This window comes from Ranitomeya imitator, chromosome 9, assembly GCF_032444005.1.
Source record: "Ranitomeya imitator isolate aRanImi1 chromosome 9, aRanImi1.pri, whole genome shotgun sequence".
Taxonomy (NCBI): Eukaryota; Metazoa; Chordata; class Amphibia; order Anura; family Dendrobatidae; genus Ranitomeya; species Ranitomeya imitator.
Genome location: NC_091290.1, coordinates 103,807,964 through 103,832,824, shown reverse-complemented (window position 1 = coordinate 103,832,824; position 24,861 = coordinate 103,807,964). Strand labels below are relative to the sequence as shown.

The following is a 24,861-nucleotide window of genomic DNA, read 5'->3' as shown; positions in this document are numbered from 1 at the left end:
TATCTTCTGGTATTTTTCATTTAGAAGTGCTCCATACTTATAATACAAGTCAATGGCTAGGTTAGAAACACTCCTTAAAGGTTCCCAAGTGACTTTTGGTGCATTTTGTGAGCTGCAAAGCAAAGCCTCAAAAACAGACTCAAAAGATGCCCAAAACAATTTTTAGAAAAACACCACGAAAAATGGTGGTGTTTAAAGTTTCATTAACCCTGCTTCATAGGTAGCTTTGGCCACAGAACTCACAGTGATCACTCCATGTATGCTTGGAACATTGAAATCTTTTTTTGGCTTTTGGTATGTTGATTTTAACTTTCTCTTTTTATGTTAAACCTTGGGAACAGGAGAACACAGTGTCAGTGGAAAAGTTGAAACTTGTGTACGAAAAACTGCCCAGGTTCCACTGAGATTTGAACTCAGATGGCTGGATTCAGAGTCCAGAGTACTAACCATTACACCATGGAACCACACACAAAAAAAAATTGGCTGCAGTTTTGTGTTCTGGAAAGCACAATTGAGCTCATGAATCATGGTGAAAACAGGCTCTAAAGCTGTAGTGCAAATCTACAATTAATACACAATGGTAAATTAATATCTTCTAAACTTTTATTCCACAAGTGTGCCAAGGGTTCCACGATATCTCAGCAAGGACAGTTTTAAATGTTGATAAAAAGTGACTAGTAAAAAGAGTGCTAGATCTGTTACTTGGAAAAAGAGCAAGAAAAAAATTATTTGCAAAACTTATACTGTTAGAAAGCTGTTCATCCAGAAGTCGCTAAAAATTTTTCACTGTGTGGTAAAAGGTTTCATCCAAGAGATAATTCAAGGTTGTTGCAAATCAAAGTGCATGTCCCAGTACATCTGCCACAACAATGGTCTGTGGCCGCTAGACAAAAGCGGGAGAAGCACCACTTACCTGGTGCCACACTCACGGTGCTTCTTTTGATTAGCGGCATGATGCACATGAGATGCAGCGCCAGATCGGCTTATGGAATGTACATCCAAAAATCTAATCAGTCTGATTCTTGAAAACCGTTCCAGAGTTTGCATATCACTGTCATGGCGGTAGACAAGAAAACGCGCAAATTAATCTACTCAGGTAATCAGTCAAAAAGCTTTAGGAATATATACGTAGTCGGCAGGATTTGAACCTGCGCGGGGAAACCCCAATGGATTTCTAGTCCATCGCCTTAACCACTCGGCCACGACTACTCAGACATTAACATTTGATGAGATTCACACACCTTTTCTTATAGCACCATGATCAAGATCAGTGATTATCCCTCTGGAAAATATCTCAGAAAATAGAAACAAAATTCTAGGTCCCAGTAAAAATGTAAAAATCTGATTTTGAGTCATCATCAATGGGAACCATGTACAGTTTAAGACTTTGACCTCTTCATAAGGTGGATATGGAGTGGGTCCATTCCAAAAACATCCTGAAAATTACTCTGAAAATGCTGAAAACACTGAACAAATTCATTTCCATGTAAAAAAAGACTTGCTGTTCATATGATCGGGCTTTTAGCGTCTTTTAACCACATCAAGTTTCCAAAAATTCCAAGCGGTTAACTGAAATAAGCATATCTATCTTCTGGTATTTTTCATTTAGAAGTGCTCCATACTTAGAATACAAGTCAATGGCTAGGTTAGAAACACTCCATAAAGGTTCCTAAGTGACTTTTGGTGCATTTTGTGAGCTGCAAAGCAAAGCCTCAAAAACAGACTCAAAAGATGCCCAAAACAATTTTTAGAAAAACACCACCAAAAATGGTGGTGTTTTAAGTTTCATTAACCCTGCTTCATAGGTAGCTTTGGCCACAGAACTCACAGTGATCACTCCATGTATGCTTGGAACATTGAAATCTTTTTTTGGCTTTTGGTATGTTGATTTTAACTTTCTCTTTTTATGTTAAACCTTGGGAACAGGAGAACACAGTGTCAGTGGAAAAATTGAAACATGTGTATGAAAAACTGCCCAGGTTCCACTGAGATTTGAACTCAGATGGCTGGATTCAGAGTCCAGAGTGCTAACCATTACACCATGGAACCACACACAAAAAAAAATTGGCTGCAGTTTTGTGTTCTGGAAAGCACAATTGAACTCATGAATCATGGTGAAAACAGGCTCTAAAGCTGTAGTGCAAATCTACAATTAATACACAATGGTAAATTAATATCTCCTAAACTTTTATTCCACAAGTGTGCCAAGGGTTCCACGATATCTCAGCAAGGACAGTTTTAAATGTTGATAAAAAGTGACTAGTAAAAAGAGTGCTAGATCTGTTACTTGGAAAAAGAGCAAGAAAAAATTATTTGCAAAACTTATACTGTTAGAAAGCTGTTCATCCAGAAGTCGCTAAAAATTTTTCATTGTGTGGTAAAAGGTTTCATCCAAGAGATAATTCAAGGTTGTTGCAAATCAAAGTGCATGTCCCAGTACATCTGCCACAACAATGGTCTGTGGCCGCTAGACAAAAGCGGGAGAAGCACCACTTACCTGGTGCCACACTCACGGTGCTTCTTTTGATTAGCGGCATGATGTACATGAGATGCAGCGCCAGATCGGCTTATGGAATGTACATCCAAAAATCTAATCAGTCTGATTCTTGAAAACCGTTCCAGAGTTTGCATATCACTGTCATGGCGGTAGACAAGAAAACGCGCAAATTAATCTACTCAGGTAATCAGTCAAAAAGCTTTAGGAATATATACGTAGGCGGCAGGATTTGAACCTGCGCGGGGAAACCCCAATGGATTTCTAGTCCATCGCCTTAACCACTCGGCCACGACTACTCAGACATTAACATTTGATGAGATTCACACACCTTTTCTTATAGCACCATGATCAAGATCAGTGATTATCCCTCTGGAAAATATCTCAGAAAATAGAAACAAAATTCTAGGTCCCAGTAAAAATGTAAAAATCTGATTTTGAGTCATCATCAATGGGAACCATGTACAGTTTAAGACTTTGACCTCTTCATAAGGTGGATATGGAGTGGGTCCATTCCAAAAACATCCTGAAAATTACTCTGAAAATGCTGAAAACACTGAACAAATTCATTTCCATGTAAAAAATGACTTGCTGTTCATATGATCGGGCTTTTAGCGTCTTTTAACCACATCAAGTTTCCAAAAATTCCAAGCGGTTAACTGAAATAAGCATATCTATCTTCTGGTATTTTTCATTTAGAAGTGCTCCATACTTAGAATACAAGTCAATGGCTAGGTTAGAAACACTCCTTAAAGGTTCCTAAGTGACTTTTGGTGCATTTTGTGAGCTGCAAAGCAAAGCCTCAAAAACAGACTCAAAAGATGCCCAAAACAATTTTTAGAAAAACACCACCAAAAATGGTGGTGTTTTAAGTTTCATTAACCCTGCTTCATAGGTAGCTTTGGCCACAGAACTCACAGTGATCACTCCATGTATGCTTGGAACATTGAAATCTTTTTTTGGCTTTTGGTATGTTGATTTTAACTTTCTCTTTTTATGTTAAACCTTGGGAACAGGAGAACACAGTGTCAGTGGAAAAATTGAAACATGTGTATGAAAAACTGCCCAGGTTCCACTGAGATTTGAACTCAGATGGCTGGATTCAGAGTCCAGAGTGCTAACCATTACACCATGGAACCACACACAAAAAAAAATTGGCTGCAGTTTTGTGTTCTGGAAAGCACAATTGAACTCATGAATCATGGTGAAAACAGGCTCTAAAGCTGTAGTGCAAATCTACAATTAATACACAATGGTAAATTAATATCTTCTAAACTTTTATTCCACAAGTGTGCCAAGGGTTCCACGATATCTCAGCAAGGACAGTTTTAAATGTTGATAAAAAGTGACTAGTAAAAAGAGTGCTAGATCTGTTACTTGGAAAAAGAGCAAGAAAAAAATTATTTGCAAAACTTATACTGTTAGAAAGCTGTTCATCCAGAAGTCGCTAAAAATTTTTCACTGTGTGGTAAAAGGTTTCATCCAAGAGATAATTCAAGGTTGTTGCAAATCAAAGTGCATGTCCCAGTACATCTGCCACAACAATGGTCTGTGGCCGCTAGACAAGAGCGGGAGAAGCACCACTTACCTGGTGCCACACTCACGGTGCTTCTTTTGATTAGCGGCATGATGCACATGAGATGCAGCGCCAGATCGGCTTATGGAATGTACATCCAAAAATCTAATCAGTCTGATTCTTGAAAACCGTTCCAGAGTTTGCATATCACTGTCATGGCGGTAGACAAGAAAACGCGCTAATTAATCTACTCAGGTAATCAGTCAAAAAGCTTTAGGAACATATACGTAGTCGGCAGGATTTGAACTTGCGCGGGGAAACCTCAATGGATTTCAAGTCCATCGCCTTAACCACTCGGCCACGACTACTCTGACTTAAACATTTGATGAGATTCACACACCTTTTCTTATAGCACCATGACCAAGATCAGTGATTATCCCTCTGGAAAATATCTCAGAAAATAGAAACAAAATTCTAGGTCCCAGTAAAAATGTAAAAATCTGATTTCGAGTCATCATCAATGGGAACCATGTACAGTTTAAGACTTTGACCTCTTCATAAGGTGGATATGGAGTGGGTCCATTCCAAAAACATCCTGAAAATTACTCTGAAAATGCTGAAAACACTGAACAAATTCATTTCCATGTAAAAAAAAGACTTGCTGTTCATATGATCGGGCTTTTGGCGTCTTTTAACCACATCAAGTTTCCAAAAATTCCAAGCGGTTAACTGAAAAAAGCATATCTATCTTCTGGTATTTTTCATTTAGAAGTGCTCCATGCTTATAATACAAGTCAATGGCTAGGTTAGAAACACTCCTTAAAGGTTCCTAAGTGACTTGTGGTGCATTTTGTGAGCTGCAAAGCAAAGCCTCAAAAACAGACTCAAAAGATGCCCAAAACAATTTTTAGAAAAACACCACCAAAAATGGTGGTGTTTTAAGTTTCATTAACCCTGCTTCATAGGTAGCTTTGGCCACAGAACTCACAGTGATCACTCCATGTATGCTTGGAACATTGAAATCTTTTTTTGGCTTTTGGTATGTTGATTTTAACTTTCTCTTTTTATGTTAAACCTTGGGAACAGGAGAACACAGTGTCAGTGGATAAATTGAAACATGTGTATGAAAAATTGCCCACTGGAACCCACTGAGATTTGAACTCAGATCGCTGGATTCAGAGTCCAGAGTGCTAACCATTACACCATGGAACCAAACACAAAAAAGACTTGGCTGCAGTTTTGTGTTCTGGAAAGCACAATTGAACTCATGAATCATGGCGAAAACAGGCTCTAAAGCTGTAGTGCAAATCTACAATTAATACACAATGATAAATTAATATCTCCTAAACTTTTATTCCACAAGTGTGCCAAGGGTTCCACGATATCTCAGCAAGGACAGTTTTAAATGTTGATAAAAAGTGACTAGTAAGAGAGTGCTAGATCTGTTACTTGGAAAAAGAGCAAGAAAAAAATTAATTGCAAAACTTATACTGTTAGAAAGCTGTTCATCCAGAAGTCGCTAAAAATTTTTCACTGTGTGGTAAAAGGTTTCATCCAAGAGATAATTCAAGGTTGTTGCAAATTAAAGTGCATGTCCCAGTACATCTGCCACAACAATGGTCTGTGGCCGCTAGACAAAAGCGGGAGAAGCACCACTTACCTGGTGCCACACTCACGGTGCTTCTTTTGATTAGCGGCATGATGCACATGAGATGCAGCACCAGATCGGTTTATGGAATGTACATCCAAAAATCTAATCAGTCTGATTCTTGAAAACGGTTCCAGAGTTTGCATATCACTGTCATGGGGGTAGACAAGGAAACGCGCAAATTAATCTACTCAGGTAATCAGTCAAAAAGCTTTAGGAATATATACGTAGTCGGCAGGATTTGAACCTGCGCGGGGAAACCCCAATGGATTTCTAGTCCATCGCCTTAACCACTCGGCCACGACTACTCAGACATTAACATTTGATGAGATTCACACACCTTTTCTTATAGCACCATGATCAAGATCAGTGATTATCCCTCTGGAAAATATCTCAGAAAATAGAAACAAAATTCTAGGTCCCAGTAAAAATGTAAAAATCTGATTTCGAGTCATCATCAATGGGAACCATGTACAGTTTAAGACTTTGACCTCTTCATAAGGTGGATATGGAGTGGGTCCATTCCAAAAACATCCTGAAAATTACTCTGAAAATGCTGAAAACACTGAACAAATTAATTTCCATGTAAAAAAAAGACTTGCTGTTCATATGATCGGGCTTTTAGCGTCTTTTAACCACATCAAGTTTCCAAAAATTCCAAGCGGTTAACTGAAATAAGCATATCTATCTTCTGGTATATTTCATTTAGAAGTGCTCCATACTTAGAATACAAGTCAATGGCTAGGTTAGAAACACTCCTTAAAGGTTCCTAAGTGACTTTTGGTGCATTTTGTGAGCTGCAAAGCAAAGCCTCAAAAACAGACTCAAAAGATGCCCAAAACAATTTTTAGAAAAACACCACCAAAAATGGTGGTGTTTTAAGTTTCATTAACCCTGCTTCATAGGTAGCTTTGGCCACAGAACTCACAGTGATCACTCCATGTATGCTTGGAACATTGAAATCTTTTTTTGGCTTTTGGTATGTTGATTTTAACTTTCTCTTTTTATGTTAAACCTTGGGAACAGGAGAACACAGTGTCAGTGGAAAAATTGAAACATGTGTATGAAAAACTGCCCAGGTTCCACTGAGATTTGAACTCAGATGGCTGGATTCAGAGTCCAGAGTGCTAACCATTACACCATGGAACCACACACAAAAAATACTTGGCTGCAGTTTTGTGTTCTGGAAAGCACAATTGAACTCATGAATCATGGTGAAAACAGGCTCTAAAGCTGTAGTGCAAATCTACAATTAATACACAATGGTAAATTAATATCTCCTAAACTTTTATTCCACAAGTGTGCCAAGGGTTCCACGATATCTCAGCAAGGACAGTTTTAAATGTTCATAAAAAGTGACTAGTAAAAAGAGTGCTAGATCTGTTACTTGGAAAAAGAGCAAGAAAAAATTATTTGCAAAACTTATACTGTTAGAAAGCTGTTCATCCAGAAGTCGCTAAAAATTTTTCATTGTGTGGTAAAAGGTTTCATCCAAGAGATAATTCAAGGTTGTTGCAAATCAAAGTGCATGTCCCAGTACATCTGCCACAACAATGGTCTGTGGCCGCTAGACAAAAGCGGGAGAAGCACCACTTACCTGGTGCCACACTCACGGTGCTTCTTTTGATTAGCGGCATGATGTACATGAGATGCAGCGCCAGATCGGCTTATGGAATGTACATCCAAAAATCTAATCAGTCTGATTCTTGAAAACCGTTCCAGAGTTTGCATATCACTGTCATGGCGGTAGACAAGAAAACGCGCAAATTAATCTACTCAGGTAATCAGTCAAAAAGCTTTAGGAATATATACGTAGTCGGCAGGATTTGAACCTGCGCGGGGAAACCCCAATGGATTTCTAGTCCATCGCCTTAACCACTCGGCCACGACTACTCAGACATTAACATTTGATGAGATTCACACACCTTTTCTTATAGCACCATGATCAAGATCAGTGATTATCCCTCTGGAAAATATCTCAGAAAATAGAAACAAAATTCTAGGTCCCAGAAAAAATGTAAAAATCTGATTTCGAGTCATCATCAATGGGAACCATGTACAGTTTAAGACTTTGAAATCTTCATAAGTTGGATATGGAGTGGGTTCATTCCAAAAACATCCTGAAAATTACTGTGAAAATGCTGAAAACACTGAACAAATTCATTTCCATGTAAAAAAAAGACTTGCTGTTCATATGATCGGGCTTTTGGCGTCTTTTAACCACATCAAGTTTCCAAAAATTCCAAGCGGTTAACTGAAATAAGCATATCTATCTTCTGGTATTTTTCATTTAGAAGGGCTCCATACTTATAATACAAGTCAATGGCTAGGTTAGAAACACTCCTTAAAGGTTCCTAAGTGACTTTTGGTGCATTTTGTGAGCTGCAAAGCAAAGCCTCAAAAACAGACTCAAAAGATGCCCAAAACAATTTTTAGAAAAACACCACCAAAAATGGTGGTGTTTTAATTTTTTTCAATCCTGCTTCATAGGTAGCTTTGGCCACAGAACTCACAGTGATCACTCCATGTATGCTTGGAACATTGAAATCTTTTTTTGGCTTTTGGTATGTTGATTTTAACTTTCTCTTTTTATGTTAAACCTTGGGAACATGAGAACACAGTGTCAGTGGAAAAATTGAAACATGTGTACGAAAAACTGCCCAGGTTCCACAGAGATTTGAACTCAGATCGCTGGATTCAGAGTCCAGAGTGCTAACCATTACACCATGGAACCACACACAAAAAAAACTTGGCTGCAGTTTTGTGTTCTGGAAAGCACAATTGAACTCATGAATCATGGTGAAAAAAGGCTCTAAAGCTGTAGTGCAAATCTACAATTAATACACAATGGTAAGTTAATATCTCCTAAACTTTTATTCCACAAGTGTGCCAAGGGTTCCACGATATCTCAGCAAGGACAGTTTTAAATGTTGATAAAAGTGACTAGTAAAAAGAGTGCTAGATCTGTTACTTGGAAAAAGAGCAAGAAAAAAATTAATTGCAAAACGTATACTGTTAGAAAGCTGTTCATCCAGAAGTCGCTAAAAATTTTTCATTGTGTGGTAAAAGGTTTCATCCAAGAGATAATTCAAGGTTGTTGCAAATCAAAGTGCATGTCCCAGTACATCTGCCACAACAATGGTCTGTGGCCGCTAGACAAAAGCGGGAGAAGCACCACTTACCTGGTGCCACACTCACGGTGCTTCTTTTGATTAGCGGCATGATGCACATGAGATGCAGTGCCAGATCGGCTTATGGAATGTACATCCAAAAATCTAATCAGTCTGATTCTTGAAAACCGTTCCAGAGTTTGCATATCACTGTCATGGCGGTAGACAAAGAAACGCGCAAATTAATCTACTCAGGTAATCAGTCAAAAAGCTTTAGGAATATATACGTAGTCGGCAGGATTTGAACCTGCGCGGGGAAACCCCAATGGATTTCAAGTCCATCGCCTTAACCACTCGGCCACGACTACTCAGACATTAACATTTGATGAGATTCACACACCTTTTCTTATAGCACCATGATCAAGATCAGTGATTATCCCTCTGGAAAATATCTCAGAAAATAGAAACAAAATTCTAGGTCCCAGTAAAAATGTAAAAATCTGATTTCGAGTCATCATCAATGGGAACCATGTACAGTTTAAGACTTTGACCTCTTCATAAGGTGGATATGGAGTGGGTCCATTCCAAAAACATCCTGAAAATTACTCTGAAAATGCTGAAAACACTGAACAAATTCATTTCCATGTAAAAAAAGACTTGCTGTTCATATGATCGGGCTTTTGGCGTCTTTTAACCACATCAAGTTTCCAAAAATTCCAAGCGGTTAACTGAAATAAGCATATCTATCTTCTGGTATTTTTCATTTAGAAGTGCTCCATACTTATAATACAAGTCAATGGCTAGGTTAGAAACACTCCTTAAAGGTTCCTAAGTGACTTTTGGTGCATTTTGTGAGCTGCAAAGCAAAGCCTCAAAAACAGACTCAAAAGATGCCCAAAACAATTTTTAGAAAAACACCACCAAAAATGGTGGTGTTTTAAGTTTTATTAATCCTGCTTCATAGGTAGCTTTGGCCACAGAACTCACAGTGATCACTCCATGTATGCTTGGAACATTGAAATCTTTTTTTGGCTTTTGGTATGTTGATTTTAACTTTCTCTTTTTATGTTAAACCTTGGGAACATGAGAACACAGTGTCAGTGGAAAAATTGAAACATGTGTATGAAAAACTGCCCAGGTTCCACTGAGATTTGAACTCAGATCAATTCAGAGTCCAGAGTGCTAACCATTACACCATGGAACCACACACAAAAAAAACTTGGCTGCAGTTTTGTGTTCTGGAAAGCACAATTGAACTCATGAATCATGGTGAAAAAAGGCTCTAAAGCTGTAGTGCAAATCTACAATTAATACACAATGGTAAGTTAATATCTCCTAAACTTTTATTCCACAAGTGTGCCAAGGGTTCCACGATATCTCAGCAAGGACAGTTTTAAATGTTGATAAAAGTGACTAGTAAAAAGAGTGCTAGATCTGTTACTTGGAAAAAGAGCAAGAAAAAAATTAATTGCAAAACGTATACTGTTAGAAAGCTGTTCATCCAGAAGTCGCTAAAAATTTTTCATTGTGTGGTAAAAGGTTTCATCCAAGAGATAATTCAAGGTTGTTGCAAATCAAAGTGCATGTCCCAGTACATCTGCCACAACAATGGTCTGTGGCCGCTAGACAAAAGCGGGAGAAGCACCACTTACCTGGTGCCACACTCACGGTGCTTCTTTTGATTAGCGGCATGATGCACATGAGATGCAGTGCCAGATCGGCTTATGGAATGTACATCCAAAAATCTAATCAGTCTGATTTTTGAAAACCGTTCCAGAGTTTGCATATCACTGTCATGGCGGTAGACAAAGAAACGCGCATATTAATCTACTCAGGTAATCAGTCAAAAAGCTTTAGGAATATATACGTAGTCGGCAGGATTTGAACCTGCGCGGGGAAACCCCAATGGATTTCAAGTCCATCGCCTTAACCACTCGGCCACGACTACTCAGACATTAACATTTGATGAGATTCACACACCTTTTCTTATAGCACCATGATCAAGATCAGTGATTATCCCTCTGGAAAATATCTCAGAAAATAGAAACAAAATTCTAGGTCCCAGTAAAAATGTAAAAATCTGATTTCGAGTCATCATCAATGGGAACCATGTACAGTTTAAGACTTTGACCTCTTCATAAGGTGGATATGGAGTGGGTCCATTCCAAAAACATCCTGAAAATTACTCTGAAAATGCTGAAAACACTGAATAAATTCATTTCCATGTAAAAAAAGACTTGCTGTTCATATGATCGGGCTTTTGGCGTCTTTTAACCACATCAAGTTTCCAAAAATTCCAAGCGGTTAACTGAAATAAGCATATCTATCTTCTGGTATTTTTCATTTAGAAGTGCTCCATACTTATAATACAAGTCAATGGCTAGGTTAGAAACACTCCTTAAAGGTTCCTAAGTGACTTTTGGTGCATTTTGTGAGCTGCAAAGCAAAGCCTCAAAAACAGACTCAAAAGATGCCCAAAACAATTTTTAGAAAAACACCACCAAAAATGGTGGTGTTTTAAGTTTTATTAACCCTGCTTCATAGGTAGCTTTGGCCACAGAACTCACAGTGATCACTCCATGTATGCTTGGAACATTGAAATCTTTTTTTGGCTTTTGGTATGTTGATTTTAACTTTCTCTTTTTATGTTATACCTTGGGAACAGGAGAACACAGTGTCAGTGGCAAAAAATTGAAACATGTGTACGAAAAACTGCCCAGGTTCCACTGAGATTTGAACTCAGATCGCTGGATTCAGAGTCCAGAGTGCTAACCATTACACCATGGAACCACACACAAAAAAGACTTGGCTGCAGTTTTGTGTTCTGGAAAGCACAATTGAACTCATGAATCATGGTGAAAACAGGCTCTAAAGCTGTAGTGCAAATCTACAATTAATACACAATGGTAAGTTAATATCTCCTAAACTTTTATTCCACAAGTGTGCCAAGGGTTCCACGATATCTCAGCAAGGACTGTTTTAAATGTTGATAAAAGTGACTAGTAAAAAGAGTGCTAGATCTGTTACTTGGAAAAAGAGCAAGAAAAAAATTAATTGCAAAACGTATACTGTTAGAAAGCTGTTCATCCAGAAGTCGCTAAAAATTTTTCATTGTGTGGTAAAAGGTTTCATCCAAGAGATAATTCAAGGTTGTTGCAAATCAAAGTGCATGTCCCAGTACATCTGCCACAACAATGGTCTGTGGCCGCTAGACAAAAGCGGGAGAAGCACCACTTACCTGGTGCCACAATCACGGTGCTTCTTTTGATTAGCGGCATGATGCACATGAGATGCAGTGCCAGATCGGCTTATGGAATGTACATCCAAAAATCTAATCAGTCTGATTCTTGAAAACCGTTCCAGAGTTTGCATATCACTGTCATGGCGGTAGACAAAGAAACGCGCAAATTAATCTACTCAGGTAATCAGTCAAAAAGCTTTAGGAATATATACGTAGTCGGCAGGATTTGAACCTGCGCGGGGAAACCCCAATGGATTTCAAGTCCATCGCCTTAACCACTCGGCCACGACTACTCAGACATTAACATTTGATGAGATTCACACACCTTTTCTTATAGCACCATGATCAAGATCAGTGATTATCCCTCTGGAAAATATCTCAGAAAATAGAAACAAAATTCTAGGTCCCAGTAAAAATGTAAAAATCTGATTTCGAGTCATCATCAATGGGAACCATGTACAGTTTAAGACTTTGACCTCTTCATAAGGTGGATATGGAGTGGGTCCATTCCAAAAACATCCTGAAAATTACTCTGAAAATGCTGAAAACACTGAATAAATTCATTTCCATGTAAAAAAAGACTTGCTGTTCATATGATCGGGCTTTTGGCATCTTTTAACCACATCAAGTTTCCAAAAATTCCAAGCGGTTAACTGAAATAAGCATATCTATCTTCTGGTATTTTTCATTTAGAAGTGCTCCATACTTATAATACAAGTCAATGGCTAGGTTAGAAACACTCCTTAAAGGTTCCTAAGTGACTTTTGGTGCATTTTGTGAGCTGCAAAGCAAAGCCTCAAAAACAGACTCAAAAGATGCCCAAAACAATTTTTAGAAAAACACCACCAAAAATGGTGGTGTTTTAAGTTTCATTAACCCTGCTTCATAGGTAGCTTTGGCCACAGAACTCACAGTGATCATTCCATGTATGCTTGGAACATTGAAATCTATTTTAGGCTTTTGGTATGTTGATTTTAACTTTCTCTTTTTATGTTAAACCTTGGGAACAGGAGAACACAGTGTCAGTGGAAAAATTGAAACACGTGTACGAAAAACTGCCCAGGTTCCACTGAGATTTGAACTCAGATCGCTGGATTCAGAGTCCAGAGTGCTAACCATTACACCATGGAACCACACACAAAAAAGACTTGGCTGCAGTTTTGTGTTCTGGAAAGCACAATTGAACTCATGAATCATGGTGAAAACAGGCTCTAAAGCTGTAGTGCAAATCTACAATTAATACACAATGGTAAGTTAATATCTCCTAAACTTTTATTCCACAAGTGTGCCAAGGGTTCCACGATATCTCAGCAAGGACTGTTTTAAATGTTGATAAAAGTGACTAGTAAAAAGAGTGCTAGATCTGTTACTTGGAAAAAGAGCAAGAAAAAAATTAATTGCAAAACGTATACTGTTAGAAAGCTGTTCATCCAGAAGTCGCTAAAAATTTTTCATTGTGTGGTAAAAGGTTTCATCCAAGAGATAATTCAAGGTTGTTGCAAATCAAAGTGCATGTCCCAGTACATCTGCCACAACAATGGTCTGTGGCCGCTAGACAAAAGCGGGAGAAGCACCACTTACCTGGTGCCACACTCACGGTGCTTCTTTTGATTAGCGGCATGATGCACATGAGATGCAGTGCCAGATCGGCTTATGGAATGTACATCCAAAAATCTAATCAGTCTGATTTTTGAAAACCGTTCCAGAGTTTGCATATCACTGTCATGGCGGTAGACAAAGAAACGCGCATATTAATCTACTCAGGTAATCAGTCAAAAAGCTTTAGGAATATATACGTAGTCGGCAGGATTTGAACCTGCGCGGGGAAACCCCAATGGATTTCAAGTCCATCGCCTTAACCACTCGGCCACGACTACTCAGACATTAACATTTGATGAGATTCACACACCTTTTCTTATAGCACCATGATCAAGATCAGTGATTATCCCTCTGGAAAATATCTCAGAAAATAGAAACAAAATTCTAGGTCCCAGTAAAAATGTAAAAATCTGATTTCGAGTCATCATCAATGGGAACCATGTACAGTTTAAGACTTTGACCTCTTCATAAGGTGGATATGGAGTGGGTCCATTCCAAAAACATCCTGAAAATTACTCTGAAAATGCTGAAAACACTGAATAAATTCATTTCCATGTAAAAAAAGACTTGCTGTTCATATGATCGGGCTTTTGGCGTCTTTTAACCACATCAAGTTTCCAAAAATTCCAAGCGGTTAACTGAAATAAGCATATCTATCTTCTGGTATTTTTCATTTAGAAGTGCTCCATACTTATAATACAAGTCAATGGCTAGGTTAGAAACACTCCTTAAAGGTTCCTAAGTGACTTTTGGTGCATTTTGTGAGCTGCAAAGCAAAGCCTCAAAAACAGACTCAAAAGATGCCCAAAACAATTTTTAGAAAAACACCACCAAAAATGGTGGTGTTTTAAGTTTCATTAACCCTGCTTCATAGGTAGCTTTGGCCACAGAACTCACAGTGATCACTCCATGTATGCTTGGAACATTGAAATCTTTTTTTGGCTTTTGGTATGTTGATTTTAACTTTCTCTTTTTATGTTATACCTTGGGAACAGGAGAACACAGTGTCAGTGGCAAAAAATTGAAACATGTGTACGAAAAACTGCCCAGGTTCCACTGAGATTTGAACTCAGATCGCTGGATTCAGAGTCCAGAGTGCTAACCATTACACCATGGAACCACACACAAAAAAGACTTGGCTGCAGTTTTGTGTTCTGGAAAGCACAATTGAACTCATGAATCATGGTGAAAACAGGCCCTAAAGCTGTAGTGCAAATCTACAATTAATACACAATGGTAAGTTAATATCTCCTAAACTTTTATTCCACAAGTGTGCCAAGGGTTCCACGATATCTCAGCAAGGACTGTTTTAAATGTTGATAAAAGTGACTAGTAAAAAGAGTGCTAGATCTGTTACTTGGAAAAAGAGCAAGAAAAAAATTAATTGCAAAACGTATACTGTTAGAAAGCTGTTCATCCAGAAGTCGCTAAAAATTTTTCATTGTGTGGTAAAAGGTTTCATCCAAGAGATAATTCAAGGTTGTTGCAAATCAAAGTGCATGTCCCAGTACATCTGCCACAACAATGGTCTGTGGCCGCTAGACAAAAGCGGGAGAAGCACCACTTACCTGGTGCCACAATCACGGTGCTTCTTTTGATTAGCGGCATGATGCACATGAGATGCAGTGCCAGATCGGCTTATGGAATGTACATCCAAAAATCTAATCAGTCTGATTCTTGAAAACCGTTCCAGAGTTTGCATATCACTGTCATGGCGGTAGACAAAGAAACGCGCAAATTAATCTACTCAGGTAATCAGTCAAAAAGCTTTAGGAATATATACGTATTCGGCAGGATTTGAACCTGCGCGGGGAAACCCCAATGGATTTCAAGTCCATCGCCTTAACCACTCGGCCACGACTACTCAGACATTAACATTTGATGAGATTCACACACCTTTTCTTATAGCACCATGATCAAGATCAGTGATTATCCCTCTGGAAAATATCTCAGAAAATAGAAACAAAATTCTAGGTCCCAGTAAAAATGTAAAAATCTGATTTCGAGTCATCATCAATGGGAACCATGTACAGTTTAAGACTTTGACCTCTTCATAAGGTGGATATGGAGTGGGTCCATTCCAAAAACATCCTGAAAATTACTCTGAAAATGCTGAAAACACTGAATAAATTCATTTCCATGTAAAAAAAGACTTGCTGTTCATATGATCGGGCTTTTGGCGTCTTTTAACCACATCAAGTTTCCAAAAATTCCAAGCGGTTAACTGAAATAAGCATATCTATCTTCTGGTATTTTTCATTTAGAAGTGCTCCATACTTATAATACAAGTCAATGGCTAGGTTAGAAACACTCCTTAAAGGTTCCTAAGTGACTTTTGGTGCATTTTGTGAGCTGCAAAGCAAAGCCTCAAAAACAGACTCAAAAGATGCCCAAAACAATTTTTAGAAAAACACCACCAAAAATGGTGGTGTTTTAAGTTTCATTAACCCTGCTTCATAGGTAGCTTTGGCCACAGAACTCACAGTGATCATTCCATGTATGCTTGGAACATTGAAATCTATTTTAGGCTTTTGGTATGTTGATTTTAACTTTCTCTTTTTATGTTAAACCTTGGGAACAGGAGAACACAGTGTCAGTGGAAAAATTGAAACATGTGTACGAAAAACTGCCCAGGTTCCACTGAGATTTGAACTCAGATCGCTGGATTCAGAGTCCAGAGTGCTAACCATTACACCATGGAACCACACACAAAAAAGACTTGGCTGCAGTTTTGTGTTCTGGAAAGCACAATTGAACTCATGAATCATGGTGAAAACAGGCTCTAAAGCTGTAGTGCAAATCTACAATTAATACACAATGGTAAATTAATATCTTCTAAACTTTTATTCCACAAGTGTGCCAAGGGTTCCACGATATCTCAGCAAGGACAGTTTTAAATGTTGATAAAAAGTGACTAGTAAAAAGAGTGCTAGATCTGTTACTTGGAAAAAGAGCAAGAAAAAAATTATTTGCAAAACTTATACTGTTAGAAAGCTGTTCATCCAGAAGTCGCTAAAAATTTTTCATTGTGTGGTAAAAGGTTTCATCCAAGAGATAATTCAAGGTTGTTGCAAATCAAAGTGCATGTCCCAGTACATCTGCCACAACAATGGTCTGTGGCCGCTAGACAAAAGCGGGAGAAGCACCACTTACCTGGTGGCACACTCACGGTGCTTCTTTTGATTAGCGGCATGATGCACATGAGATGCAGCACCAGATCGGCTTATGGAATGTACATCCAAAAATCTAATCAGTCTGATTCTTGAAAACCATTCCAGAGTTTGCATATCACTGTCATGGGGGTAGACAAGAAAACGCGCAAATTAATCTACTCAGGTAATCAGTCAAAAAGCTTTAGGAACATATACGTAGTCAGCAGGATTTGAACCTGCGCGGGGAAACCCCAATGGATTTCAAGTCCATCGCCTTAACCACTCGGCGACGACTACTCAGACATTAACATTTGATGAGATTCACACACCTTTTCTGATAGCACCATGATCAAGATCAGTGATTATCCCTCTGGAAAATATCTCAGAAAATAGAAACAAAATTCTAGGTCCCAGTAAAAATGTAAAAATCTGATTTTGAGTCATCATCAATGGGAACCATGTACAGTTTAAGACTTTGACCTCTTCATAAGGTGGATATGGAGTGGGTCCATTCCAAAAACATCCTGAAAATTACTCTGAAAATGCTGAAAACACTGAACAAATTAATTTCCATGTAAAAAAAGACTTGCTGTTCATATGATCGGGCTTTTGGCGTCTTTTAACCACATCAAGTTTCCAAAAATTCCAAGCGGTTAACTGAAATAAGCATATCTATCTTCTGGTATTTTTCATTTAGAAGTGCTCCATACTTATAATACAAGTCAATGGCTAGGTTAGAAACACTCCTTAAAGGTTCCTAAGTGACTTTTGGTGCATTTTGTGAGCTGCAAAGCAAAGCCTCAAAAACAGACTCAAAAGATGCCCAAAACAATTTTTAGAAAAACACCACCAAAAATGGTGGTGTTTTAAGTTTCATTAACCCTGCTTCATAGGTAGCTTTGGCCACAGAACTCACAGTGATCACTCCATGTATGCTTGGAACATTGAAATCTTTTTTTGGCTTTTGGTATGTTGATTTTAACTTTCTCTTTTTATGTTAAACCTTGGGAACAGGAGAACACAGTGTCAGTGGAAAAATTGAAACTTGTGTACGAAAAACTGCCCAGATTCCACTGAGATTTGAACTCAGATCGCTGGATTCAGAGTCCAGAGTGCTAACCATTACACCATGGAACCACACACAAAAAAATACTTGGCTGCAGTTTTGTGTTCTGGAAAGCACAATTGAACTCAGAAATCATGGTGAAAACAGGCTCTAAAGCTGTAGTGCAAATCTACAATTAATACACAATGGTAAATTAATATCTCCTAAATTTTATTCCACAAGTGTGCCAAGGGTTCCACGATATCTCAGCATGGACAGTTTTAAATGTTGATAAAAAGTGACTAGTAAAAGAGTGCTGGATCTGTTACTTGGAAAAAGAGCAAGAAAAAAATTAATTGCAAAACTTATACTGTTAGAAAGCTGTTCATCCAGAAGTCGCTAAAAATTTTTCACTGTGTGGTAAAAGGTTTCATCCAAGAGATAATTCAAGGTTGTTGCAAATCAAAGTGCATGTCCCAGTACATCTGCCACAACAATGGTCTGTGGCCGCTAGACAAAAGCGGGAGAAGCACCTCTTACCTGGTGCCACACTCACGGTGCTTCTTTTGATTAGCGGCATGATGCACATGAGATGCAGCACCAGATCGGCTTATGGAATGTACATCCAAAAATATAATCAGTCTGATTCTTGAAAACCGTTCCAGAGTTTGCATATCACTGTCATGGGGGTAGACAAGGAAACGCGCAAACTAATCTACTCAGGTAATCAGTCAAAAAGATTTAGGAACATATACGTAGTCGGCAGGATTTGAACCTGCGTGGGGAAACCCCAATGGATTTCAAGTCCATCGCCTCAACTACTCGGCCACTACTACTCTGACTTAAACATTTGATGAGATTCACACACCTTTTCTTATAGCACCATGATCAAGATCAGTGATTATCCCTCTGGAAAATATCTCAGAAAATAGAAACAAAATTCTAGGTCCCAGTAAAAATGTAAAAATCTGATTTCGAGTCATCATCAATGGGAACCATGTACAGTTTAAGACTTTGACCTCTTCATAAGGTGGATATGGAGTGGGTCCATTCCAAAAACCTCCTGAAAATTACTCTGAAAATGCTGAAAACACTGAACAAATTTATTTCCATGTAAAAAAAGACTTGCTGTTCATATGATCGGGCTTTTGGCGTCTTTTAACCACATCAAGTTTCAAAAATTTCAAGCAGTTAACTGAAATAAGCATATCTATCTTCTGGTATTTTTCATTTAGAAGTGCTCCATACTTATAATACAAGTCAATGGCTAGGTTAGAAACACTCCTTAATGGTTCCTAAGTGACTTTTGGTGCATTTTGTGAGCTGTAAAGAAAAGCCTCAAAAACAGACTCAAAAGATGCCCAAAACAATTTTTAGAAAAACACCACCAAAAATGGTGGTGTTTTAAGTTTCATTAATCCTGCTTCATACGTAGCTTTGGCCACAGAACTCACAGTGATCACTCCATGTATGCTTGGAACATTGAAATCTTTTTTTGGCTTTTGGTATGTTGATTTTAACTTTCTCTTTTTATGTTAAACCTTGGGAACAGGAGAACACAGTGTCAGTGGAAAAATTAAAACATGTGTACGAAAAACTGCCCAGGTTCCACTGAGATTTGAACTCAGATCGCTGGATTCAGAGTCCAGAGTGCTAACCATTACACCATGGAACCACACACGAAAATGACTTGGCTGCAGTTTTGTGTTCTGGAAAGCACAATTGAACTAATGAATCATGGTGAAAACAGGCTCTAAAGCTGTAGTGCAAATCTACAATTAATACACAATGGTAAATTAATATCTCCTAAACTTTTATTCCACAAGTGTGCCAAGGGTTCCACGATATCTCAGCAAGGACAGTTTTAAATGTTGATAAAATGTGACTAGTAAAAAGAGTGCTAGATCTGTTACTTGGAAAAAGAGCAAGAAAAAAATTAATTGCAAAACTTATACTGTTAGAAAGCTGTTCATCCAGAAGTCGCTAAAAAATTTTCATTGTGTGGTAAATGGTTTCATCCAAGAGATAATTCAAGGTTGTTGCAAATCAAAGTGCATGTCCCAGTACATCTGCCACAACAATGGTCTGTGGCCGCTAGACAAAAGCGGGAGAAGCACCACTTACCTGGTGCCACACTCACGGTGCTTCTTTTGATTAGCGGCATGATGCACATGAGATGCAGCGCCAGTTCGGCTTATGGAATGTACATCCAAAAATCTAATCAGTCTGATTCTTGAAAACCGTTCCAGAGTTTGCATATCACTGTCATGGGGGTAGACAAGGAAACGCGCAATTTAATCTACTCAGGTAATCAGTCAAAAAGCTTTAAGAATATATACGTAGTCGGCAGGATTTGAACCTGCACGTGGAAACCCCAATGGATTTCAAGTCCATCGCCTTAACCACTCGGCCACGACTACTCAGACATTAACATTTGATGAGATTCACACACCTTTTCTTATAGCACCATGATCAAGATCAGTGATTATCCCTCTGGAAAATATCTCAGAAAATGGAAACAAAATTCTAGGTCCCAGTAAAAATGTAAAAATCTGATTTCGAGTCGTCATCAATGGGAACCATGTACAGTTTAAGACTTTGACCTCTTCATAAGGTGGATATGGAGTGGGTCCATTCCAAAAACATCCTGAAAATTACTCTGAAAATGCTGAAAACACTGAACAAATTCATTTCCATGTAAAAAAAAACTTGCTGTTCATATGATCGGGCTTTTGGCATCTTTTAACCTCATTAAGTTTCCAATAATTCCAAGCGGTTAACTGAAATAAGCATATCTATCTTCTGGTATTTTTCATTTAGAAGGGCTCCATACTTATAATACAAGTCAATGGCTAGGTTAGAAACACTCCTTAATGGTTCCTAAGTGACTTTTGGTGCATTTTGGGAGCTGCAAAGAAAAGCCTCAAAAACAGACTCAAAAGATGCCCAAACAATTTTTAGAAAAACACCACCAAAAATGGTGGTGTTTTAAGTTTCATTAATCCTGCTTCATAGGTAGCTTTGGCCACAGAACTCACAGTGATCACTCCATGTATGCTTGGAACATTGAAATCTTTTTTTGGCTTTTGGTATGTTGATTTTAACTTTCTCTTTTTATGTTAAACCTTGGGAACAGGAGAACACAGTGTCAGTGGAAAAATTAAAACAAGTGTACGAAAAACTGCCCAGGTTCCACTGAGATTTGAACTCAGATCGCTGGATTCAGAGTCCAGAGTGCTAACCATTACACCATGGAACCACACACGAAAAAGACTTGGCTGCAGTTTTGTGTTCTGGAAAGCACAATTGAACTAATGAATCATGGTGAAAACAGGCTCTAAAGCTGTAGTGCAAATCTACAATTAATACACAATGGTAAATTAATATCTCCTAAACTTTTATTCCACAAGTGTGCCAAGGGTTCCACGATATCTCAGCAAGGACAGTTTTAAATGTTGATAAAATGTGACTAGTAAAAAGAGTGCTAGATCTGTTACTTGGAAAAAGAGCAAGAAAAAAATTAATTGCAAAACTTATACTGTTAGAAAGCTGTTCATCCAGAAGTCGCTAAAAAATTTTCATTGTGTGGTAAATGGTTTCATCCAAGAGATAATTCAAGGTTGTTGCAAATCAAAGTGCATGTCCCAGTACATCTGCCACAACAATGGTCTGTGGCCGCTAGACAAAAGCGGGAGAAGCACCACTTACCTGGTGCCACACTCACGGTGCTTCTTTTGATTAGCGGCATGATGCACATGAGATGCAGCACCAGATCGGCTTATGGAATGTACATCCAAAAATCTAATCAGTCTGATTCTTGAAAACCGTTCCAGAGTTTGCATATCACTGTCATGGGGGTAGACAAGGAAACGCGCAAATTAATCTACTCAGGTAATCAGTCAAAAAGCTTTAGGAACATATACGTAGTCGGCAGGATTTGAACCTGCGCGAGAAAAACCCAATGGATTTCACGTCCATCGCCTTAACCACTCGGCCACGTCTACTCAGACATTAACATTTGATGAAATTCACACACCTTTTCTTATAGCACCATGATCAAGATCAGTGATTATCCCTCTGGAAAATATCTCAGAAAATAGAAACAAAATTCTAGGTCCCAGAAAAAATGTAAAAATCTGATTTCGAGTCATCATCAATGGGAACCATGTACAGTTTAAGACTTTGACCTCTTCATAAGGTGGATATGGAGTGGGTCCATTCCAAAAACATCCTGAAAATTACTCTGAAAATGCTGAAAACACTGAACAAATTCATTTCCATGTAAAAAAAGACTTGCTGTTCATATGATCGGGCTTTTGGCGTCTTTTAACCACATCAAGTTTCCAAAAATTCCAAGCGGTTAACTGAAATAAGCATATCTATCTTCTGGTATTTTTCATTTAGAAGTGCTCCATACTTATAATACAAGTCAATGGCTAGGTTAGAAACACTCCTTAAAGGTTCCTAAGTGACTTTTGGTGCATTTTGTGAGCTGCAAAGCAAAGCCTCAAAAACAGACTCAAAAGATGCCCAAAACAATTTTTAGAAAAACACCACCAAAAATGGTGGTGTTTTAAGTTTTATTAATCCTGCTTCATAGGTAGCTTTGGCCACAGAACTCACAGTGATCACTCCATGTATGCTTGGAACATTGAAATCTTTTTTTGGCTTTTGGTATGTTGATTTTAACTTTCTCTTTTTATGTTAAACCTTGGGAACATGAGAACACAGTGTCAGTGGAAAAATTGAAACATGTGTACGAAAAACTGCCCAGGTTCCACTGAGATTTGATCTCAGATCGCTAGATTCAGAGTCCAGAGTGCTAACCATTACACCATGGAACCACACACAAAAAATACTTGGCTGCAGTTTTGTGTTCTGGAAAGCACAATTGAACTCATGAATCATGGTGAAAAAAGGCTCTAAAGCTGTAGTGCAAATCTACAATTAATACACAATGGTAAGTTAATATCTCCTAAACTTTTATTCCACAAGTGTGCCAAGGGTTCCACGATATCTCAGCAAGGACAGTTTTAAATGTTGATAAAAGTGACTAGTAAAAAGAGTGCTAGATCTGTTACTTGGAAAAAGAGCAAGAAAAAAATTAATTGCAAAACGTATACTGTTAGAAAGCTGTTCATCCAGAAGTCGCTAAAAATTTTTCATTGTGTGGTAAAAGGTTTCATCCAAGAGATAATTCAAGGTTGTTGCAAATCAAAGTGCATGTCCCAGTACATCTGCCACAACAATGGTCTGTGGCCGCTAGACAAAAGCGGGAGAAGCACCACTTACCTGGTGCCACACTCACGGTGCTTCTTTTGATTAGCGGCATGATGCACATGAGATGCAGTGCCAGATCGGCTTATGGAATGTACATCCAAAAATCTAATCAGTCTGATTCTTGAAAACCGTTCCAGAGTTTGCATATCACTGTCATGGCGGTAGACAAAGAAACGCGCAAATTAATCTACTCAGGTAATCAGTCAAAAAGCTTTAGGAATATATACGTAGTCGGCAGGATTTGAACCTGCGCGGGGAAACCCCAATGGATTTCAAGTCCATCGCCTTAACCACTCGGCCACGACTACTCAAACATTAACATTTGATGAGATTCACACACCTTTTCTTATAGCACCATGATCAAGATCAGTGATTATCCCTCTGGAAAATATCTCAGAAAATAGAAACAAAATTCTAGGTCCCAGTAAAAATGTAAAAATCTGATTTCGAGTCATCATCAATGGGAACCATGTACAGTTTAAGACTTTGACCTCTTCATAAGGTGGATATGAAGTGGGTCCATTCCAAAAACATCCTGAAAATTACTCTGAAAATGCTGAAAACACTGAACAAATTCATTTCCATGTAAAAAAAGACTTGCTGTTCATATGATCGGGCTTTTGGCGTCTTTTAACCACATCAAGTTTCCAAAAATTCCAAGCGGTTAACTGAAATAAGCATATCTATCTTCTGGTATTTTTCATTTAGAAGTGCTCCATACTTATAATACAAGTCAATGGCTAGGTTAGAAACACTCCTTAAAGGTTCCTAAGTGACTTTTGGTGCATTTTGTGAGCTGCAAAGCAAAGCCTCAAAAACAGACTCAAAAGATGCCCAAAACAATTTTTAGAAAAACACCACCAAAAATGGTGGTGTTTTAAGTTTTATTAATCCTGCTTCATAGGTAGCTTTGGCCACAGAACTTACAGTGATCACTCCATGTATGCTTGGAACATTGAAATCTTTTTTTGGCTTTTGGTATGTTGATTTTAACTTTCTCTTTTTATGTTAAACCTTGGGAACATGAGAACACAGTGTCAGTGGAAAAATTGAAACATGTGTATGAAAAACTGCCCAGGTTCCACTGAGATTTGAACTCAGATCAATTCAGAGTCCAGAGTGCTAACCATTACACCATGGAACCACACACAAAAAAAACTTGGCTGCAGTTTTGTGTTCTGGAAAGCACAATTGAACTCATGAATCATGGTGAAAAAAGGCTCTAAAGCTGTAGTGCAAATCTACAATTAATACACAATGGTAAGTTAATATCTCCTAAACTTTTATTCCACAAGTGTGCCAAGGGTTCCACGATATCTCAGCAAGGACAGTTTTAAATGTTGATAAAAGTGACTAGTAAAAAGAGTGCTAGATCTGTTACTTGGAAAAAGAGCAAGAAAAAAATTAATTGCAAAACGTATACTGTTAGAAAGCTGTTCATCCAGAAGTCGCTAAAAATTTTTCATTGTGTGGTAAAAGGTTTCATCCAAGAGATAATTCAAGGTTGTTGCAAATCAAAGTGCATGTCCCAGTACATCTGCCACAACAATGGTCTGTGGCCGCTAGACAAAAGCGGGAGAAGCACCACTTACCTGGTGCCACACTCACGGTGCTTCTTTTGATTAGCGGCATGATGCACATGAGATGCAGTGCCAGATCGGCTTATGGAATGTACATCCAAAAATCTAATCAGTCTGATTCTTGAAAACCGTTCCAGAGTTTGCATGTCACTGTCATGGGGGTAGACAAGGAAACGCGCAAATTAATCTACTCAGG

General features: G+C 38.3%; 24 non-coding genes across 24 annotated transcripts; all 24 read right to left on the bottom strand.

Moving 5' to 3' along the window:
• Positions 1–1,127: 1,127 nt before the first annotated feature.
• On the bottom strand, positions 1,128–1,209 carry TRNAS-AGA (transfer RNA serine (anticodon AGA)). The gene has a single exon. It is a non-coding gene; the product is annotated as a tRNA-Ser (tRNA).
• Positions 1,210–1,977: 768 nt separating this feature from the next.
• TRNAQ-CUG (transfer RNA glutamine (anticodon CUG)) lies at positions 1,978–2,049 on the bottom strand. Its single transcript has one exon. It is a non-coding gene; the product is annotated as a tRNA-Gln (tRNA).
• Positions 2,050–2,711: 662 nt separating this feature from the next.
• Positions 2,712–2,793, bottom strand: TRNAS-AGA (transfer RNA serine (anticodon AGA)). Its single transcript has one exon. It is a non-coding gene; the product is annotated as a tRNA-Ser (tRNA).
• A 768-nt stretch (positions 2,794–3,561) lies between these two features.
• Positions 3,562–3,633, bottom strand: TRNAQ-CUG (transfer RNA glutamine (anticodon CUG)). Its single transcript has one exon. It is a non-coding gene; the product is annotated as a tRNA-Gln (tRNA).
• Positions 3,634–4,296: 663 nt separating this feature from the next.
• TRNAS-UGA (transfer RNA serine (anticodon UGA)) lies at positions 4,297–4,378 on the bottom strand. Its single transcript has one exon. It is a non-coding gene; the product is annotated as a tRNA-Ser (tRNA).
• Positions 4,379–5,884: 1,506 nt separating this feature from the next.
• TRNAS-AGA (transfer RNA serine (anticodon AGA)) lies at positions 5,885–5,966 on the bottom strand. The gene has a single exon. It is a non-coding gene; the product is annotated as a tRNA-Ser (tRNA).
• A 769-nt stretch (positions 5,967–6,735) lies between these two features.
• Positions 6,736–6,807, bottom strand: TRNAQ-CUG (transfer RNA glutamine (anticodon CUG)). The gene has a single exon. It is a non-coding gene; the product is annotated as a tRNA-Gln (tRNA).
• Positions 6,808–7,469: 662 nt separating this feature from the next.
• On the bottom strand, positions 7,470–7,551 carry TRNAS-AGA (transfer RNA serine (anticodon AGA)). Its single transcript has one exon. It is a non-coding gene; the product is annotated as a tRNA-Ser (tRNA).
• Positions 7,552–8,320: 769 nt separating this feature from the next.
• Positions 8,321–8,392, bottom strand: TRNAQ-CUG (transfer RNA glutamine (anticodon CUG)). The gene has a single exon. It is a non-coding gene; the product is annotated as a tRNA-Gln (tRNA).
• Positions 8,393–9,054: 662 nt separating this feature from the next.
• TRNAS-UGA (transfer RNA serine (anticodon UGA)) lies at positions 9,055–9,136 on the bottom strand. Its single transcript has one exon. It is a non-coding gene; the product is annotated as a tRNA-Ser (tRNA).
• Positions 9,137–10,634: 1,498 nt separating this feature from the next.
• On the bottom strand, positions 10,635–10,716 carry TRNAS-UGA (transfer RNA serine (anticodon UGA)). Its single transcript has one exon. It is a non-coding gene; the product is annotated as a tRNA-Ser (tRNA).
• Positions 10,717–11,486: 770 nt separating this feature from the next.
• TRNAQ-CUG (transfer RNA glutamine (anticodon CUG)) lies at positions 11,487–11,558 on the bottom strand. Its single transcript has one exon. It is a non-coding gene; the product is annotated as a tRNA-Gln (tRNA).
• A 662-nt stretch (positions 11,559–12,220) lies between these two features.
• On the bottom strand, positions 12,221–12,302 carry TRNAS-UGA (transfer RNA serine (anticodon UGA)). The gene has a single exon. It is a non-coding gene; the product is annotated as a tRNA-Ser (tRNA).
• Positions 12,303–13,070: 768 nt separating this feature from the next.
• On the bottom strand, positions 13,071–13,142 carry TRNAQ-CUG (transfer RNA glutamine (anticodon CUG)). Its single transcript has one exon. It is a non-coding gene; the product is annotated as a tRNA-Gln (tRNA).
• A 662-nt stretch (positions 13,143–13,804) lies between these two features.
• Positions 13,805–13,886, bottom strand: TRNAS-UGA (transfer RNA serine (anticodon UGA)). The gene has a single exon. It is a non-coding gene; the product is annotated as a tRNA-Ser (tRNA).
• Positions 13,887–14,656: 770 nt separating this feature from the next.
• Positions 14,657–14,728, bottom strand: TRNAQ-CUG (transfer RNA glutamine (anticodon CUG)). Its single transcript has one exon. It is a non-coding gene; the product is annotated as a tRNA-Gln (tRNA).
• Positions 14,729–15,390: 662 nt separating this feature from the next.
• On the bottom strand, positions 15,391–15,472 carry TRNAS-UGA (transfer RNA serine (anticodon UGA)). Its single transcript has one exon. It is a non-coding gene; the product is annotated as a tRNA-Ser (tRNA).
• A 768-nt stretch (positions 15,473–16,240) lies between these two features.
• TRNAQ-CUG (transfer RNA glutamine (anticodon CUG)) lies at positions 16,241–16,312 on the bottom strand. The gene has a single exon. It is a non-coding gene; the product is annotated as a tRNA-Gln (tRNA).
• A 663-nt stretch (positions 16,313–16,975) lies between these two features.
• TRNAS-UGA (transfer RNA serine (anticodon UGA)) lies at positions 16,976–17,057 on the bottom strand. Its single transcript has one exon. It is a non-coding gene; the product is annotated as a tRNA-Ser (tRNA).
• Positions 17,058–17,825: 768 nt separating this feature from the next.
• TRNAQ-CUG (transfer RNA glutamine (anticodon CUG)) lies at positions 17,826–17,897 on the bottom strand. The gene has a single exon. It is a non-coding gene; the product is annotated as a tRNA-Gln (tRNA).
• Positions 17,898–19,408: 1,511 nt separating this feature from the next.
• TRNAQ-CUG (transfer RNA glutamine (anticodon CUG)) lies at positions 19,409–19,480 on the bottom strand. The gene has a single exon. It is a non-coding gene; the product is annotated as a tRNA-Gln (tRNA).
• A 663-nt stretch (positions 19,481–20,143) lies between these two features.
• TRNAS-UGA (transfer RNA serine (anticodon UGA)) lies at positions 20,144–20,225 on the bottom strand. The gene has a single exon. It is a non-coding gene; the product is annotated as a tRNA-Ser (tRNA).
• Positions 20,226–20,992: 767 nt separating this feature from the next.
• Positions 20,993–21,064, bottom strand: TRNAQ-CUG (transfer RNA glutamine (anticodon CUG)). The gene has a single exon. It is a non-coding gene; the product is annotated as a tRNA-Gln (tRNA).
• Positions 21,065–23,311: 2,247 nt separating this feature from the next.
• Positions 23,312–23,393, bottom strand: TRNAS-UGA (transfer RNA serine (anticodon UGA)). The gene has a single exon. It is a non-coding gene; the product is annotated as a tRNA-Ser (tRNA).
• Between the last annotated feature and the right edge of the window lie 1,468 nt (positions 23,394–24,861).